Here is a 17533-nt window from a genome sequence, read left to right as displayed (position 1 = left end):
TATTTTCTAAGTACCCTTAGACACGGTAGTGCAAACAAAATACTTAGAACAACATTTTGATATTTGTTAAGCAATCAATCATGCCACTTGAACTTTTTCATTCTCACCATATCCTGGAATACTTGAAAAGCCAAATTCAAAATATGAATGTTCTGGGCAACATAGTAAGACTTTGTCTCGACAAAAAAAAAAAAAAAATTAAAAATTAGCAAAGCTTGGTGGTGCGGGCCTGTAGTCCTAGTTACTTAGGAGGCTGAAGGTAGGTGGATCACTTGAGACCAGAAGGTTGAGATTTCAGTGAGTCATGACTGTACCACCACATTCCAGCCTGCACGACAGAGCAACAGCCTGTCTCTAAATAAATAAACAAATAAATAGAAATACAACAAGTTTTTGGAAAATATGAAATCAAAGTAAAATAAACTAGTTAGACATGAATAAAATAGGCCATGTGGAACTCAGAAAACTGTCATTATTCCAGAGTACACCACTTTGATGAGCAAAATGCTTATTTTCCACATAATCTCTGCCTCTTTTTCTGTTTCTATGCTTCCCACCTGCCTCTCCTTCTCTGTCTGTTTCTTCCTCTCTTTCCATGTGAGGATAAGATTTGATAAATGATGCATCCTGGTCTCTGGTGTATCATTTCTAAAATCACATTGATAAGGACAGGAGGCAGGAAAATACTGGGTAGTAGAGGACAGTACCCTGCAAAGGCCCCACCCTCAGGCCTGGAAACACACAGCCCTAAATAGAAACATGCATTGCTAGTTTTCCTGTTCAAATATCACCTTTTCCAAGGCCACTCTGGCCTGCCATGCCCCCATCCTCTGCTCATATAGATTGCAAGCTCCACAAGCAGAGAAACAGAGGAACAGAAGAGTGGCAGAGCATTGCAGCAGAAAAGGAGAGAAGAGAAGGAGCATCCGAATGTTGAGAGGAGTTTGGCTGGGGACGGTTGGAGGGGAATTTACCATAGACGGCCAAACCCCAGTGGAAAGTCATCTTCCCACTCCATCCCCTTTCCAGCTTCCCATCCATCTCACTGAGACCCACCTCCACCACTCAATGAAAGCCCCTCAGTCACCATCCTTCAAGTCCAGGTGACCTGATTCTTCTTGGACACTGGACAAGGACCTGGGTACCAAGCAGTCAGGGTGTAAAAGGCTGTTACCCCGACTCTCCACTGAGCTGGTTTAACACTTAGCCATCCATGGATGGCAACTGTTAAAAGGGCATTAGTTGTAACACATCCCTAGATGCTACCATGGGGCTGGAGCCCAAAAGCGCTTGCGTCAGCTCCTGTACTTGCCCATCTGCATGCTCCCCCACCCATAAGGGGCTTGAGTGAGTGGTGGTGAGCAAATGAGTCACACCCCTGTCACAAGTCCTACGACGGGGTCAGGGAACTCTCCCATTTCAACATGCTAATCAACAACTTATATCTATGTACAACATTTCTTTAAGACAGTCATTTGAAGGTTTTTATATTTGTTTCTTTTTAGATAGATGCTTTCCATTTTAGGGGCACTCCTTTTTCTCCTTGCCAAACTGATGAAAATATCCCAACCTGTTAGAATACTATTTTATCTTACTTCTCTGAAAGCCATCAATTTTTCTTACATTATATTTGCTTACATTCAGAAAATGACATTTCTATCTTTTCTTTTGATTCTAGGAGTTTTTTTTAATTACAGTCCTGCCACCCTATATTCCCTGCCTAAAATACTCTATTCTTTGGAAACCATCTAATGTAAATCTCAAGAAAGGGCCACTAATGAGCTAAAGATTGACATAGTAATTGTTGTTTCAATGAGAACAACATTCAGAGGGTGAGGAGTGTGCATTTCTCTTACTTCGTTTCAATAGTAGCAATCAAACTTCTAATTAAAATTAGGCCCGCAATTATTTCTAAATGATTTTGATGACTTCATTAATCTGCAGTGATGAGTTACCTCTCTAATATTTAATATCCTAACAAGGCAAGCCACGTATTATCAAGCTCAAGTCAAATTTCAGTCAGACCTCTATTTCTGGACACTAAGAATCCATTGCTTCTCTTGTATGGTGAGGGGCATATTTTCAGAAACAGTTCATGTCCTAAATAGACTGAACATTTGTCTCACATTGTAAACTTCCAGAGGGCAGACAACAGTGGCAGTTGTAATGCATTTTAGCTCCCTCAAAGGAGCACTAAGGGGAGGTGAAGAAGCTGCTCATCAACTCTCCCAGCCACTCGGCTGGAACTCCTTGGTTTTGAGGTTGAAGTAGCTGCTCTCAGAGGCTAGTGGGACCTCTTTTATTCCTGAGGGGAGAGTTGCCCTTTTGTAAGAATCACATCTTTAAAGAACAATTTTATTGTAACATGCTCAGAGGTTGCTTTTATCATAGTCCTGTCCTTGGGGATTCTCATCCGTGATCTCATGATGCTCCTAATCTTTACCTCCAATCCTATCTTCTCTTTTGTGATCTGGACTCAACTGAAACTGTCCTTATAAATTTTAGAAAATTTATCATAGAAGAAGTGAGGGGAAGAAACCAAAATAAACCAAGCTTCCGGCACATTCAGCATTAATCATTAGGTCAGCTTGCTCTCTGACGTGCTTCCTCATAGTTATTCACAGCCTACTGCCACAGAATCACATAAGCCCTGTCACAGATTATAGCTCCCCTTAACTGCTTTATAGTCAACAACCTAAACACTATGAAATATTAAATTCCCATTTGAGGTATTCTTTCAAGGCCTGCATACCAGTGAAATTACTGACATCAGCTGGTCTGAAGGACCCCAAGAGAAGCTGACTTACCCAAACAATGCAGTTTCCACATCCTGATGATTTCATCCTTCTTGCCCCAACCAACGAATGGCCCCAATTTTTCATCCCCTTGCCCTCCAAAAATCCCTTTAAAACCCCGGCCCCAAACTCCTTGGAGAGATGGATTTGAGGGTCTCCTTCCATCTCCTCAGCTACCCTGAGATCATTAAACACTTTCTCTGATGTAAACCCAGCTGCCTCAGTGTATAGGTCTGTTATTATGCAGCGGGCATATGAACTTGGTCCTCTAACACAACCATCCAACTCATTTCTAAACCTCACTTGAATAACAAAGAATCAGGGCTTTGTCAATCCATTTTCTTTACTTTAAAATATGTTCATTATTGAGGAATCCCAGTTACCTATGTGAGAAAGTTGAGGCTCCGGGCTTCGCAGAAAGTCTCCGGCCAGCAGGTAGCAGGTTAAGCAAGCACCGGCTGCACGAATTTGCTCTCGCTCACCGCTTGTAAGACTGGGAGCACGCCGCATTCTCGCTGGCGACCGGGGGTCGCGCATGCTCTGTGAGAGGGAGTGGGTCGCGGCTCCCACCAGAAGTGTTCTCCCTCAGTCTGCATTTTCTTCCTGTGCGAGGCCGGCTGAGGGCATTTCTCCGGCTGCTTCTGCTCCTGGGTTAACAATCAAGATGGTACATGCTGAAGCCTTTTCTTGTCCTTTGAGTCGAAATGAAGTTGTTGGTTTAATTTTCCGTTTGACAATATTTGATGCAGTGACATACTTTACTATCAAATGGATGGTAGATGCAATTGATCCAACCAGAAAGCAAAAAGTAGAAGCTCAGAAACAGGCAGAAAAACTAATGAAGCAAATCAGTATGAAAAATGTGAAGGTCTCAGAATATGAAATGAGTATTGCTGCTCATCTAGTAGACCCTCTTAATATGCATGTTACTTGGAGTGATATAGCAGGTTTCGATGATGTCATTACAGATCTGAAAGACACAGTCATCTTACCTATCAAAAAGAAACATTTGTTTGAGAATTCCAGGCTTCTGCAACCTCCAAAAGGTGTTCTTCTCTATGGGCCTCCAGGCTGTGGTCAAACGTTGATTGCCAAGGCCACTGCCAAAGAAGCAGGCTGTCGATTTATTAACCTTCAGCCTTCGACACTGACTGACAAGTGGTATGGTGAACCTCAAAAATTGGCTGCTGCTATCTTCTCCCTTGCCATAAAGCTACAACCATCCATCATCTTTATAGATGAAATAGACTCTTTTCTATGAAACCGTTCAAGTTCTGACCATGAAGCTACAGCCATGATGAAAGCTAAGTTTATGAGTCTCTGGGATGGATGGGATACTGATCACAGTTGCCAGGTCATAGTAATGGGAGCTACCAGTCGTCCTCAGGACATTTACTCTGCTATAATGAGAAGAATGCCTACAAGATTTCACATCAACCAGCCTGCTTTAAAACAGAGAGAAGCAATCCTGAAACTCATCTTGAAAAATGAAAATGTGGATAGGCATGTAGACCTGCTAGAAGTTGCCCAGGAAACTGACGGCTTTTCAGGAAGTGACCTAAAAGAGATGTGTCGAGATGCTGCCCTCCTCTGTGTTAGAGAATATGTTAATTCTACATCAGAAGAAAGCCATGATGAAGATGAAATTCGGCCTGTTCAATAGCAGGACCTGCATCGGGCAATTGAAAAGATGAAGACATCAAAGGATGCAGCATTTCAGAATGTTTTAACACGTTTGTTTAGATTAAGAGTAAAGATTATTTGTACAGTTCTGTGATCTAGTTTGGTGCGTCCTCTTATCAGTCAGTGGAAATAGAATGGAAAGAGTGTTCTTTAAACAATGAGGGAGCTCGATGTTTATGGTTTTATACTCTGAATTCTAAGTTATTGAGATATAGTTGTTACATAAGTGGTATTACTGTTTGTCAAAAATCATGAGGAGGAACAGTTGAATCCATCCTGAACATGGGTGCTTGTGTTTGACCTCTTTAGCCATATATTGTACAGCCTTATAGAATCTAAGCTGGTCTTAAAGTCATAAATCATTCACTGGGTCATTAGTGAGAAACAGGGATGTGGTTAGGTGCTGGTTCCTAGACATGCGAGTATGCGTTTGTGTGTATGCGCATATGTGTGTGTATATTAAATGTATATATGCACACATTTTATATTGACATTCTGTAGATATGTTTGAATACAGAAACCTTTTTTACCCCAACTACTGAATCCAGGAGTACCAAATAATATATAGTAAAACTAAGATTTAAGGTTGTGTCAAAAAGGTACAGTGATTCAGCCATTTCCATTTGTCATTTGTTTCAACCTTTTTTAAGTTGAGTGTTTTTCTTTCTGCAGTTGATTAGTTGGATCCTCCGCATCTTGCATATATACATGGGCTCAATTATTATGTTTGTCAGGATAATCAAATAAAAATATTAGTTCGTGATCAGCATTAAATGGTTGTTAGGCAGTCATGTGCTCAATACTGATTTCACCTCTTTCTGTAAGTACACTGAGTATAAACTTTTTAAGTTTAAATTGATTTACATGAAAGTGGATTAAAAGACTTTTCAAAAGCAAAGGTTTGAAAAACCTCAGTACCCTTTAATACATGTACGTTTCTTTACTTTCTTCATTTAATGTAACATATGTCTGTTGTAACTATGTTTCTTAAATATTATTTTAAGGTTATGTGTTCTTTAATTATGGTCAAATATAATTTGGTCATCAAAAATGAAATAATAGTTTAAAACAAGTAGCTGTTACTAAGTGTGCTAAAAATACTCATTTTGTAATTAATTTTACTTTACTTAGTATATTATAAATTGTACCCTGGTCAAGTACAAATGTACACATCAAAATGCCCATATTGTATCTATCTGTAGTCATTTAATGTGAATTATATGTCAAATTTTTTTCAATATTTTACTAACCAGAATTCTGTTATAGGCACCTAAACATGCAGCATGAGGAAAATGGCACAACACAATCTTGAGGTGCCTTCTGAATCATCAGATTAAATTATGCTTCATATGTTTTTGCTTTTACTATACTTATTTAAAAACTCTCAATCTTTATTCATGTGTTACTGGATTAATTTATCTGATAATGTCTCTCACAACATCTATAAGATCATTTATTCTTTGGTTGTCCTTTGAATGGTGGGGTAGAAGTTTCAGGTGAACACTGGATAACAAAAAGCAAGTTAATGGAAGATTGTGAAGAGGATGGAAAAATTGAATACAAGATACCAAAAATGGAAAAAAGTGTCCCATTTTTAATAACTATATTATTATAGTTTTATAATTATATAAATGTGTAATAAAGGGGTCCCTCTTTAAAAAAAAAAAAAAGTAAGTTGAGGCCTCTTTCTCAATTTCTTTTTTTTTTAACCTCTCATAATTAATCAATGATCAACTCTCAATCCTTCCATCCTTTTAACATTTCTCTGTCCTCTCCATTACTTCATTCCTGACATTAAACAAAAAAACTTAGACCATTATCATTCAAAGTACCTCTTGATAGCTGTCTCCCAAGCACTGCTTTCCTGTTCCCGATAGTAATCTAAATGTTGTTCCCATATACACCTTTCCTGTATATGACCTGGATAATTCAGAAAAACCTATTCCAACCCCCAACTTCAGGGACAGGTCTGATTGATTGAATGGCAATTCTACCATCCTTATCCCAAAGAGTGGTTCCTAAACCTAGCTTTTCATATTCCCATGAACAAAAGATTAGATGAAGAGCACATAATCCATTTTGCCAATGAGATGCAAGGGGACAACTGCTGGAAATTTTCCGAAGACTTAAAACCTGAATTAATTCACCACATGAGGAAAACCAGCCAGAAGATAAGGTATAGCCCAGGAACGAAAGGGAAATGGATCTGAGACAGGTGCTTTAATCCATCTTCAAAGCCCACCCTACTTCACTACTTTCATTGCATGAGCCAATAAGTTTACTTATTTATTAACAGAATTGGACTTGGAATATCTCTCATTTGCAACATAGAAATCTTAACTATTGATTCTCTGTCACTATGGTTATCACAACAGTCTCCCAAGTTATTTGTCTATCTATGGTATAAGCCCCTAATGCTGACCACTCATTCTCTTGACAGTGATCTTTTGAAAAACTTTTCAAATCTAGTCATGTGCTCCCTGCTTAATCTCCTGCCGTGATACCCTATCATCTTTAGAATAAATTAAACCTCATCAACCTGACACACAAGGTCTCAATTATTGAATTTTTTTCTGTCTCCCCAGTCTCATATCTCCCTTCTTCTGAATGTAAATTCTATGCTGTAACCCTGGTCAAATGATTAGGGCTCCCAGAACACAAGGTTATCATTCACCTCTTTGCCTCTGACATGCACGTTTCTCATTCTAGAATTCAATTTATCTCCATTCTCTTCAGCAATCACCTATTTTGAACCTATATTGTATCCAAATGTGTGCAATGCGCTGGCAAAGTTATTTTCTCCTTGCTTACCTGATGCCACCCTGCTGTAAAACCTGTCTCCTCCTTAGAGAACTGTCCTTTCTCCTTTGTTTCATGCTTCCTTTCTTGTTAACACATATACTACTGTTTTAATGGTTTGTTATAATTGGCCTCTCTTTAATGTCTGTCTTAAAGTCAAGATATATTTATTATTTATCTCCATATTTCGAACTTCCTAAGGTCGAGGTTAGTATATTGATTTATTCACACAATTGAGCAAACAGAAAACCAGATCGTTAAAACTGGGAGTCACATTAAGTATGAGCTAATACTAAGAATGAGTGAGGTGACCTACTGCCTGCTGAAAAATGGCCCCTGATACTTGGCTTCTACGTAAGAGGTGCCATAGCAAGTGAAGTGGCTGATGGTGATTGGAGAGCATGTACAGATGCCAGAGACATGCACATCTCAGCTCAGATCATTGCTGGGAGGTAAATAGGCTCCATGTTGCCAGCACATCTAATGGTCGTTCAAAAAAAGAAAAGAAAAACCCACCACAGAGGGCCAATATGATTGGCCTCACCTTTATGGACTAAATATGTCCAGGGCCCGATAGCATCCTCCAATTTATTCCAGTCTCATTTTGCAAGTGAGGAAACCAAAACCAGAACCAAAACACAGTTTCCCCTAGGAGATCACTTGATTGAGAGTACATGCCTCTGCTGCACACTCTAATGGACGCTGCACATTTAAAGATTTAGAGGAGCTTCTTTATCTGTATCCCTCCTCCATCACAGTGCATGTTCTATGAATGTAGAGAGTTCCCTTGTCTTTCACCTTCCACAGGACCAGGATCGCAGTGCTCTGGAAATACTCCTTGAACGGATATTAAATGGAAATCATGCTGCTGTCAGACAGTATTTGACCCTTGGCATCATCACCACCTTTAACATGTAGATTTGTAGATCCACTCAATAGGACATTTCATAAAACTTTCCTTGCTGAACTCTTGGAAGTTTGGAGTGGAATGGATGGTACATCTTAAGGTACTGGGAGAGTTATGTAGATTAGTCTCTGCTATAAGGCATAAAGGTGACATAGAAGAATAACAACTTGTGTTAGGCAAAGAGGAAGAAGCATCAGTTATAGAGGTGGATATGGAGAGCTTCCTTAACTGAGTGACCAAGTGTATGTAGGGTTCTGACAAATAGAGAATGAACTGTTGGCCTGAGGAGTTGGTGTGCCATCTCAGCAAATGTTGGGCATATATTCACAGTGTCTTGCTGCACTCATTTTTGCCTCCATGAGCATCTCTGTACTAAGTAAATGTTTAGGGGAGATTTTCCTAGCTGTCAAAGGCAGAATAATGGCCTGCTACATATCCATACCCCAATCTTCAGAACCTGTGACTATGTTACGTTATATGGCAAAGAGTAATTAAGATAATGCATGGAATTATTGTGGCTAATCAGCTGACCTTAAAATAGGGAGATTATTCTGGATTATCCAGATAAAACCAATGTAACAATAGAGTCCTTATAAGTGGAAGACAGAGACAAAAGAACCAGAGTCAGGTGTAAACTAAAAATAAAACTCTAAGCCCCAACCAACTGTACAAACCTCCTCTTGGCTAAGAAGACACCATTAAAAAACTTGAAAACTGATAGGCTAGGAGGTCAAACACACCTGGTTATACTCCCTTCCTTTTGGAGTTTAGCGAAAACAGTGTTAAACTGGAGATCATAAGACTGACAGGACAGACTATGTGGCAGTCAGATATCAAACTACAAACAGGACTTAAGGCCATGCCAGGCAAGGGTTAAGTCATCCACCCTTACACTTAAAAAATAAATTATGTTCTAATTGTCACAAATATTTCCTTTTTCTCTAGCAAGTGGCTACACATACTGGCCTTCAAATAAGCAATGTTGAAACTTTCCACTTTACTAATCATTAGACACTGACTAACTGAGGGCCCCCGTTTCACCAGCCCTAACTAAAGCTTTGATTGGACAAGAGACTGATTTCAGCAACTTTCTCCCGATTAGAAGACCACTGACCATGGATAAGTTTTGGTCAGTTTACAGAGGCTGCACGTTTGAGTGCCTTTGTGTCCCGAGAAGACTTGCAGACATACAGGGTCTAGTTGTCATATATCTAAGTGTTAAGTCTCCACCTCAGAGTGAACATAGATTGTATGTTACATGCATGTTTATTCAGTGCGCATGTGTCAGGACCATCTTCCTGAATATTCAGAGCTTCTCCTACATCCTGTTAAATATGTATGTGTAGCCAATCTGTTCATCATAAAGCTCCTAGCCTAACCCCTCCTTCTTTGAAGTGCCACCCCTTGTCTTTGCCAGACTATGCTTCCGACTCTGTGAAATGGCCACGTGCAGGCTGTAACCCTTTACAAGAAATAAAATATCTTTTTCTAAATGTGTGGATCTTGTGTTTTTAAATTAACAGACTATGATGTGTGACCATGAATGCAGAGGTTAGAGTGATGAAGTTGTGAGCTTTGAAGACTGAGGAAGAGATCCATGAGCCAGGCTATGTAGGCAGCCTCTAGTAGATGGGAAAGGCAAGGAAACAGAGTCTCTAGAGCCTCCAGAAACACTCCCTTATTTTTGACCCAGTGAGACTCATTTTGGACTTCTGATCTCCAGAATTGTAAGAAAATTAATTAGCATTGTTTTAAGCTGCTGTTTATGGAAATTTGTTACAACAGCCATAGGAAGCTCATACATTAGCTGTTTGACTTTGACAAATCACCACACCTTTTGGAGCCTTGCCTGTGTGAGACGGTATATAAAATCAACCCTAAAAACTAGCTTTACTCTTATGATTAATATTACATAGACGATACTACTGAGCTAACAATAGTTTTAATGGGGTGTAGGCCTCTGTCTTTATCATAATTGTGGTCAACCTACATGCTTGATTTTTCTGTTTACATGGTGCTATCAACCCTGAACAGCTCTGGGCAGAGAATTCTGGCTGACTCATTGCAAGCATCACTGAATTCCCACTGCATATTGCCATGTTCACTGACTGAGGTTTCTGCTGGAAATATCTGTTGCCTAGTTAAGGGAGTGTTCCCTGCTTTGAGAGCCTAGGCAACTGCATATGTGAAAGTTTCTGGTTTCCTGGGATTACAAATTAAATGTCAGGGAAGATAAAAATGCTGTGAAAGGATTCCAAAAAGCAGTGCAATGAATTAGATAAGGAGAAGAATCCCTGTTTGGCTTGGGAAGCACTTTCATTGAAGCCACTAATAGGTAAGTCTTAGATGATGGCATTCCCCTCATCCACAGCTCCTCACCTATTACAATAAAATTAGATGTTGTGCTGGTTGAAAATCATGCACTCTCTCTCCTGAGTAAGATCAGGAATCAGAATAGGTTGTGTTTTTACCATTAGCAAGTTATATTTACATTCTCTTTGATTCTATTTCTTCATCTGTAATATGACACTAGAAGAGTAACAAAAGACACTGCAAAATTTAAACATGACAAGGCTAACATTTTTGACTGCTTACTATGTGCTAGGAATTGTTCCAAGTACTTTTAATGTAATATTTAGTCTTCACAACACTATGAAACATTCCAGTTTTACAAATGAGAAAATTGAGGCATAGGGAGATACATTTCTCTAGGACTCAGAGGTACTAAGTGCGGAAAATTTTACTAATATGCTTAAATGCCTCTCTAAGATTTGGTACTTGGCATGGTAAAGGTTCAATACTGTGAACTGATGTTGTTATATGGCTGCCTTGCAGTATAGTGTAGTTGTTAGGATTAAGAAAAAAGTCTTTTGAAAATAAAATAATAGCATGTAAGGAGCATTTCTATAAGGGAAATGCTATCACTCATTCCTCTTTGTGCACTCTTAGCTTGCCTGGTGTTTGCAACCACATCCTAATTCTTCTTCCTCTAGTATGTTCCCTGACCTCACAATGCTGTGAGAATGATATTCTAAAATGCAAACCAGAAGGTGGCATTCCATGACTGAAAGCAAATATGCAATACATTCAACTCCTATAATGTACTATAAAGGTCTTTCAACATGCTGTGGTTAACACCCACTTCTCCAGTCCCTCTGGGGCTCCATGTTCACTAACATACTTTATTCAAGCTCTGTTAAAATACTTACTTCATTATCTATGGCATCACAGATGCCATAACTGTATCACATTACTTTTTGGCTGGACACATTTGCACATGTTATTTCTTGGACGTAGAATATCCTTGCACCATTTTCACGCCAGGTCAAGCCATGCTCACCTTCAAAACTACGTGCCTGGTGTGGTACAATATTTTTAATGAACATTAGATAATATGCAAAGTGACTGGTCTACAAATAACATTTTTGCAAAAGGAAATAACTCATCTTTTGTTCAGTATTTTTATTTCCTGGGTCAAATTCTCTCACTCCATTCTTTGTTCCTTGTTTTATTCACACAAGCCCCCTGGTTATTTTCTACTTGACTTTTATCCTTCTGTTTGGTACACAGTTCAGGTTCTCCTAACTCCAGGATTCAGCTTCCTTCCCAGCTACATCATTGTTCCCCTTATTCACAGACAACCATCATGGTAATACCTCTTTGGGCTCCTGCTACTTTCAGGACCTCCCCTCACCAAAGTCTGGAGGTTGAGGCCTGGCATTTTAGATCGAAGGTCAACTTCCTTTGAGAAGTCTTTTCTGATCTCTCTAGGAAAAGCTGTGCTCTCCTCCTATGGAGTTGGTTCATTGTTTTACTATAGCATCCATCTTGTTGGGTGACTAATATGTACTGATTCTGTATCTAGAGTGGAGTGGGCCTCTAGAAAGCCGCAATAATGTTCTAACTATTCCTGTCCCAGGCCTTGCCACTTAGGTTTGGAGGAACCACTTAACCTTCTTTTAGTTTCACTTTCCTAAACTATGAATTGTTATAATATTCTGCAGAGCTATAACAATTAGGTACTATGTAAAAAGAACATAGAATAGTGTCTGCACATACTAAGAACTAATATTTGTTAGCCAATACTATTATCTAAATTCAAAGAGACACTGGATAATTTCCTCAAGACTGAAGGTGAAGAGGAGGAAGAGGGTTGACTTTGCCTTCTCAGCTTATTCAGAAGCCACTACTGATCAGACATTAACTATGGCATCAGCCTTAACCATCAGAGTGAAAGATAAGGATAAAGAACCAGGGTTATGAATTTGTTTCATTGCCATTGTATCAGTACCTAGTGCGTCTGGAGTACATCCTGGGCACCTATGACACCCGTGATGTCCAGCCTTCTGTAGCCCATCTTTGTGGTGTTGGCTGTTCACTTTGCTGTTTGATTGTCTCCATAGGCCTTCCACGAGGGTTGCCTAAGTCCTTGTTAAAGGGTATACCCCTTTTGACCAATGACCTGGACTTTGCCAAATCTCTTCTCTGAAGGCCAGATCTGGTCTTTTCTACATCATGGCTGAATGCTCCAAAAAGCCTGTTTATTCTACCATTTGAGTGCTATCAATTGGACTACTATCTGGGGAGGACTATCAATTGGACTACTATCTGGGGAGGACACAGTCCTATAGCCCAATTTGTGTCCTCAGCCCTGGCTTGTCCTCCTTACTCCCCTAGTGACACTTCTAAGTTTCCAGAATTTTTTGCTACTCAGAGTTCATATGAGTTATGTGAGAGGATGACTCATATTTTTGTAAGAGTTGAAAGACTGATGACAAGCAACTAGATTCTGATATTCCATACCTTCCTTCCCAAGCCAATGTATAAATTCTGATGGTGCATTTATTGGCAAAGGCTCTCCCTTCACTCTCTATTTCTATGTGCTTAGAGACCATCACTACATCTCTCAATAAAGGAAGTTATTTGATCAAGCTCCTCACATTGTTTGGTTCGTTCAACTGCCTTTAAAAAAAAAAGGAAAAGAAAGTGTGTTTTCTCTTAAACCTGGATATCGATACAGGCTATCGGTTTGAAAATAACTCATAGCAAGTACTGCTTATTAGTGTCATGCATAAAGTCTACCTGGTACCCAAATTCCTATCGTAAAATGAGATTTTGTGGCAGGAACGTTTAAAAAAGAGCCTTTGTGTAATGCAAAGGGGTGTAACTATTAAATCAAAACGAATGACTGTTCACCCAGGCCCATCTTTCATATTCTTTCTAAAGATACTTTTGAACGCAGTGGGATGTATTCCTCTTTTGGCATAACTTTTAATACTTAGATTGCCTCTGCACTGTGCCAAATAGAAAACCTTCAGCCAGGGACAAAATCTCATCTGTAGAAATTATATTTTTGTGAGTTTGTTGAAAACTCAAAGGAAAATTTTCTCTAAGCACTGGTTTACCAAAAGATCTTAAAAGGTAGCTTTTTGGAATTTTTCCTGGTGAATTAAATTGTGAACTGGATTATGTGACTTACTGCTTGAACAATTCAGCTTGTGCTCTTCTTGATAAGAACTGAAGAAAAATATGAATCATAAAAAAATGACTTCAGAATTAAGTAACCAAATATAAGGATTGAGATGGGTAATAATGGAGTCCTATAATGGACTTATGAAATGACATGACAAAACTCTCCTATATATGTGTCTATTTACTTTTATTCTGGGCTTTAGAAATTATCAGATGCTATTTTACACATGAAACTCACCTTTTTGGACTTTGAATCATGTTATTATTCTTGACTTTTAAACTAATTTGTCTTCTTTGGTTTTATAAAATCAGGATTAGCTTCAGCTATTCCTTTTCTCATTCTTCGTAGTTTGTCAGTCAACAAGTCCTGCCAGGTTTGTCATTGAAATGTTTCTCTAGTTCTCACTCACTTCCACCACAGCACAACATACAGACTCTCAAAACACATACCCTCCAGTTACATTAGCAGTATTCTATTTCAGGGTCAGCAAATAACTGCCCATGGGGGAGTATGCCAATTGTTTTGCTAATAAAGTTTTATTGGAACACATCCATGTTCATATGTTTATGCATTGTCTGTGGTTTCTTTGGCATTACAGTGACTGAGTTGAGTAGTTGCAAAGTCTAAAATATTTGCTATCAGGCTTTCCACAAAAAATGTTTGATGACCCCTGTTCTAGTTAATGCTTGCATCACTTGGGTAATTGTAGACAGTCATCCCATTGGTTTCCTTGCTGCTACTCACTCTAAAACTAATCAATTAATCATACTAAGGTCAAAACCACTTTCTCTCTCAAATTATAGCAAATTCCATCTAAGTCTTCAAGGTCCAGATTACCTTTAATCACGAATTTAGGAACTAAAGATACAAAGGTGAACAAAATAAGCCAGATTATTTTTCTCACAGCTTTTGTTCTCTATTTTAGAACAGATAATAGACAATCAATCAGCAATGATATAACTGTGTAATCTGTACCTTGACAGGTATGATAATCTAGACAAACTGCCTAGATTTAAATACTGGCTCCATTCTATGTCAACTGTGTAACTATGAGACATTTACTAACTTTTAACCTCAGTTTTCTTATCTCTACTATGGTTTTGGTCATCAAATGAGATCATTCACGTCAAGCATGTGATATTATGTCTGATGCATACAAAATAGATTTAAGCAATAATTATAGAGAAATTATAACTTTGGAAATAGTGAGCAGAAATATTTAGGTTTGCCTTCAGTGTTGTGGAATAACTGGTATGACTGACGTTTACACGGAAATCCAAGGGTAGGTTAGCAATAAGAAAAGGAACAGTGTTCTGGGAACTGGGATTGGTACGTGCAAAAATTTGGAGGAAGAAAATTTTCTAATTTCCTGAATGCTAAATAATTGCTGTCATCTCTGTGCTCCCTATAGTACTATATTTATATTGCTAATATACCTGTTACCACATCATGTTACAGTTGTGTTTTTGAGGATATAGCCTAGTCTTAAATTTTAATCTTTATATTCCCAGCACTTATAAGCGGCTTAACACATAACACAAATGCTCAAAAAACTTTGTTTTGTAAAAACCCGCAAAAGTCAAACAGCATGATCTTTTGAATAAAAAAAAAAAAAAAAAGCCTAGGCTTAATTTCAGGTCTGCCATTAAAAGGTGGATGACTTTGAACACATTGAATGACTTCTCTGACCCATGGGTGACTTAGCTCTCAAATGTGGAAAGGAACACCTGCTACACAGATTTGTAAGACTTAACTACAGAGCACAGGAAAAGCTTTTGTTGTGTCTGCACATAGTAGGTATTATCGATAATGAAGCTTTTATTAATTTGGACTTGGGGTAATAGCACAAACTCTTTTAGAGGTTAACTGAGCAACTGAGAGATACCAGCTAACTTCACAAACATGCAGTCCAGGTAAACGGACTAAATATCCAGGTTTTTGGCCTACTTTTTTTCATTGTATCCAACAAATATTTATGGAGTGTGTACTCTGTGGTGGGTACCTGACAAGGTGCCCAGAAATTTGTGTTGAACAAGACATGTCCAAGCCCTGCCTTCTTGGAGCATACAGTTTAACACAACATGATTGTCAAACATATCATGCATTTTGTCTGAGATCATTTTTTTAAGCAATGTGTAAGTAGCCTGTGTAGTCCCTTACTTAGAGTAAGTGAACTCTGAGTGTCTTTAATTGAGAGGATACTGAGTAGAGCCGGAAGTGGCATATTTAATTAAACTGGGCCAACAAGAATGAGTTTGTTTCGTTTTTGTTTTTGTTCTTCTGCTTATATTCCCAGAGAGTGGCCAATACAAATACAGTGATTACTCACTCTGGCATCAATCCCACCACGTAAGGCCTTGACCTCATTGAAATCACCTTCCCTTCTAATATGCAGGTTTCTCTGTACCTCCTTCTCACTATTCTCTACACATGATAATCTGATAACAAACTAATTAATAAATATCATTTGAATAATATATGTCATAACAAAGTAAAGATCAAATAAAAATAGGTAAGAATGATAATGACCACTCTTAACTTTCTTTTTACCACAATCCAGGCATTTTATATTACTCCTAGTCCTCAAAAACTATCACAATTTAGAAATTATTAAATTCATTTTGCAAATAGAAAACTAAGTCTCAGAGAGGTTAGCTGGCTAAACTCATTTACTGGGTGAGAGAGCACACTTGGATTGTAGTATAGATTTGCCTGAGCCTGAAAGCTATGCACTCTCCATGGTGCAACATCTCCTGTGAGAGGCAGAATAATGGTCTCCAATGTTCACATGCCAATTTCCAGAACCTGTGAATATGTTAGTGTACATGGCAAAGGGGAATTAAGTTTTCATATGGAATTATATTGGATGAGCTGGGTAGCCTAATGTAATTACAGAGGCCCTTAAAAGTGGGTGAGAAAAGTAAAAGAGTAGGTAAGAGTACACTTCCACCAATGGTATCCAAGAGTATTATTTTACCGTAGTATTTTTAGTGTGATGGATAGGATCAACCTTGTTTATCATTGTTAATCTGTCAGAAATAGAATGGATGCTAGTTACTTCAACATGTGTTTATTTAATTAGACATTAATTCTTTCAACAAGTTCTTGTCAACAAATATATTTTTCAATAAAAGCAGCTTTTATGAGATAAGATATGATGTGGGGATTCAACCCACTTTTGCTAGCTTTGAAGTTGGAGAAAAAGGCCACAGGCTAAGGAATGCAGGCAACCTCCAGAAGCTGGAAAAAGAAAATAAATAGATTCTTCCCTAGAGCTGTCTGAAAGGAGCATGGCCCTACTGACATGATGATTTTAGCCCAGTGTGAAGGTTAATTTTATTTGTGTCTCTAGACAATATAGACTAACACACACTGTGAGACCCATGTCAGGCTTCTGGTCTATAGGTATTAGAAGATAATAAATTTATATGGTTTAAGTAGCTAAGTTCAAGGTAATCTGTTATGGAAGCAGTAGAAAACTAGTATCCCACCTTTGTAGGTGCAAAATGATTAAAAAACATACACCAGAAAACGATAGAGTTACATCTTATCATCCTGTTGGAAAGGAATTTAGAGGATCAAAACTTAGAAAAAAGATGCATTCAGTGTCAATTTTGGTATATGAGTAAGACTTCATGTAGAAATAAAGAATTTCAAGGATGAATTTAAATCAAGGCTTATTAAAATAGAATGTGATTACATATTATAGCTGGGAGTTATAACTGAAAGGAGAGAAGAGAAGGAAGGAGAAAGAAACTAAAAACAGGAAAGGAAAGGAAAAAAACTTTCAACTGTGTTTCTTAAAAAAAGAAAACAGATTCGTGTAACTTTTTTTAATTATTGAGAAGGAAACAGCATGAAAACAAAAATAATAGG

General features: G+C 38.3%; 1 pseudogene; it reads left to right on the top strand.

The window, feature by feature from the left end:
• Nucleotides 1-3394: 3394 nt before the first annotated feature.
• Nucleotides 3395-4821, top strand: LOC702244 (outer mitochondrial transmembrane helix translocase pseudogene; annotated as a pseudogene).
• The last annotated feature ends 12712 nt before the right edge of the window (nt 4822-17533 follow it).

Source organism: Macaca mulatta, chromosome 1 (assembly GCF_049350105.2).
Source record: "Macaca mulatta isolate MMU2019108-1 chromosome 1, T2T-MMU8v2.0, whole genome shotgun sequence".
NCBI classification, from domain to species: Eukaryota; Metazoa; Chordata; class Mammalia; order Primates; family Cercopithecidae; genus Macaca; species Macaca mulatta.
Note: the sequence above shows the minus strand (reverse complement) of the source record. Positions and strands in the feature narration are given on the sequence as shown.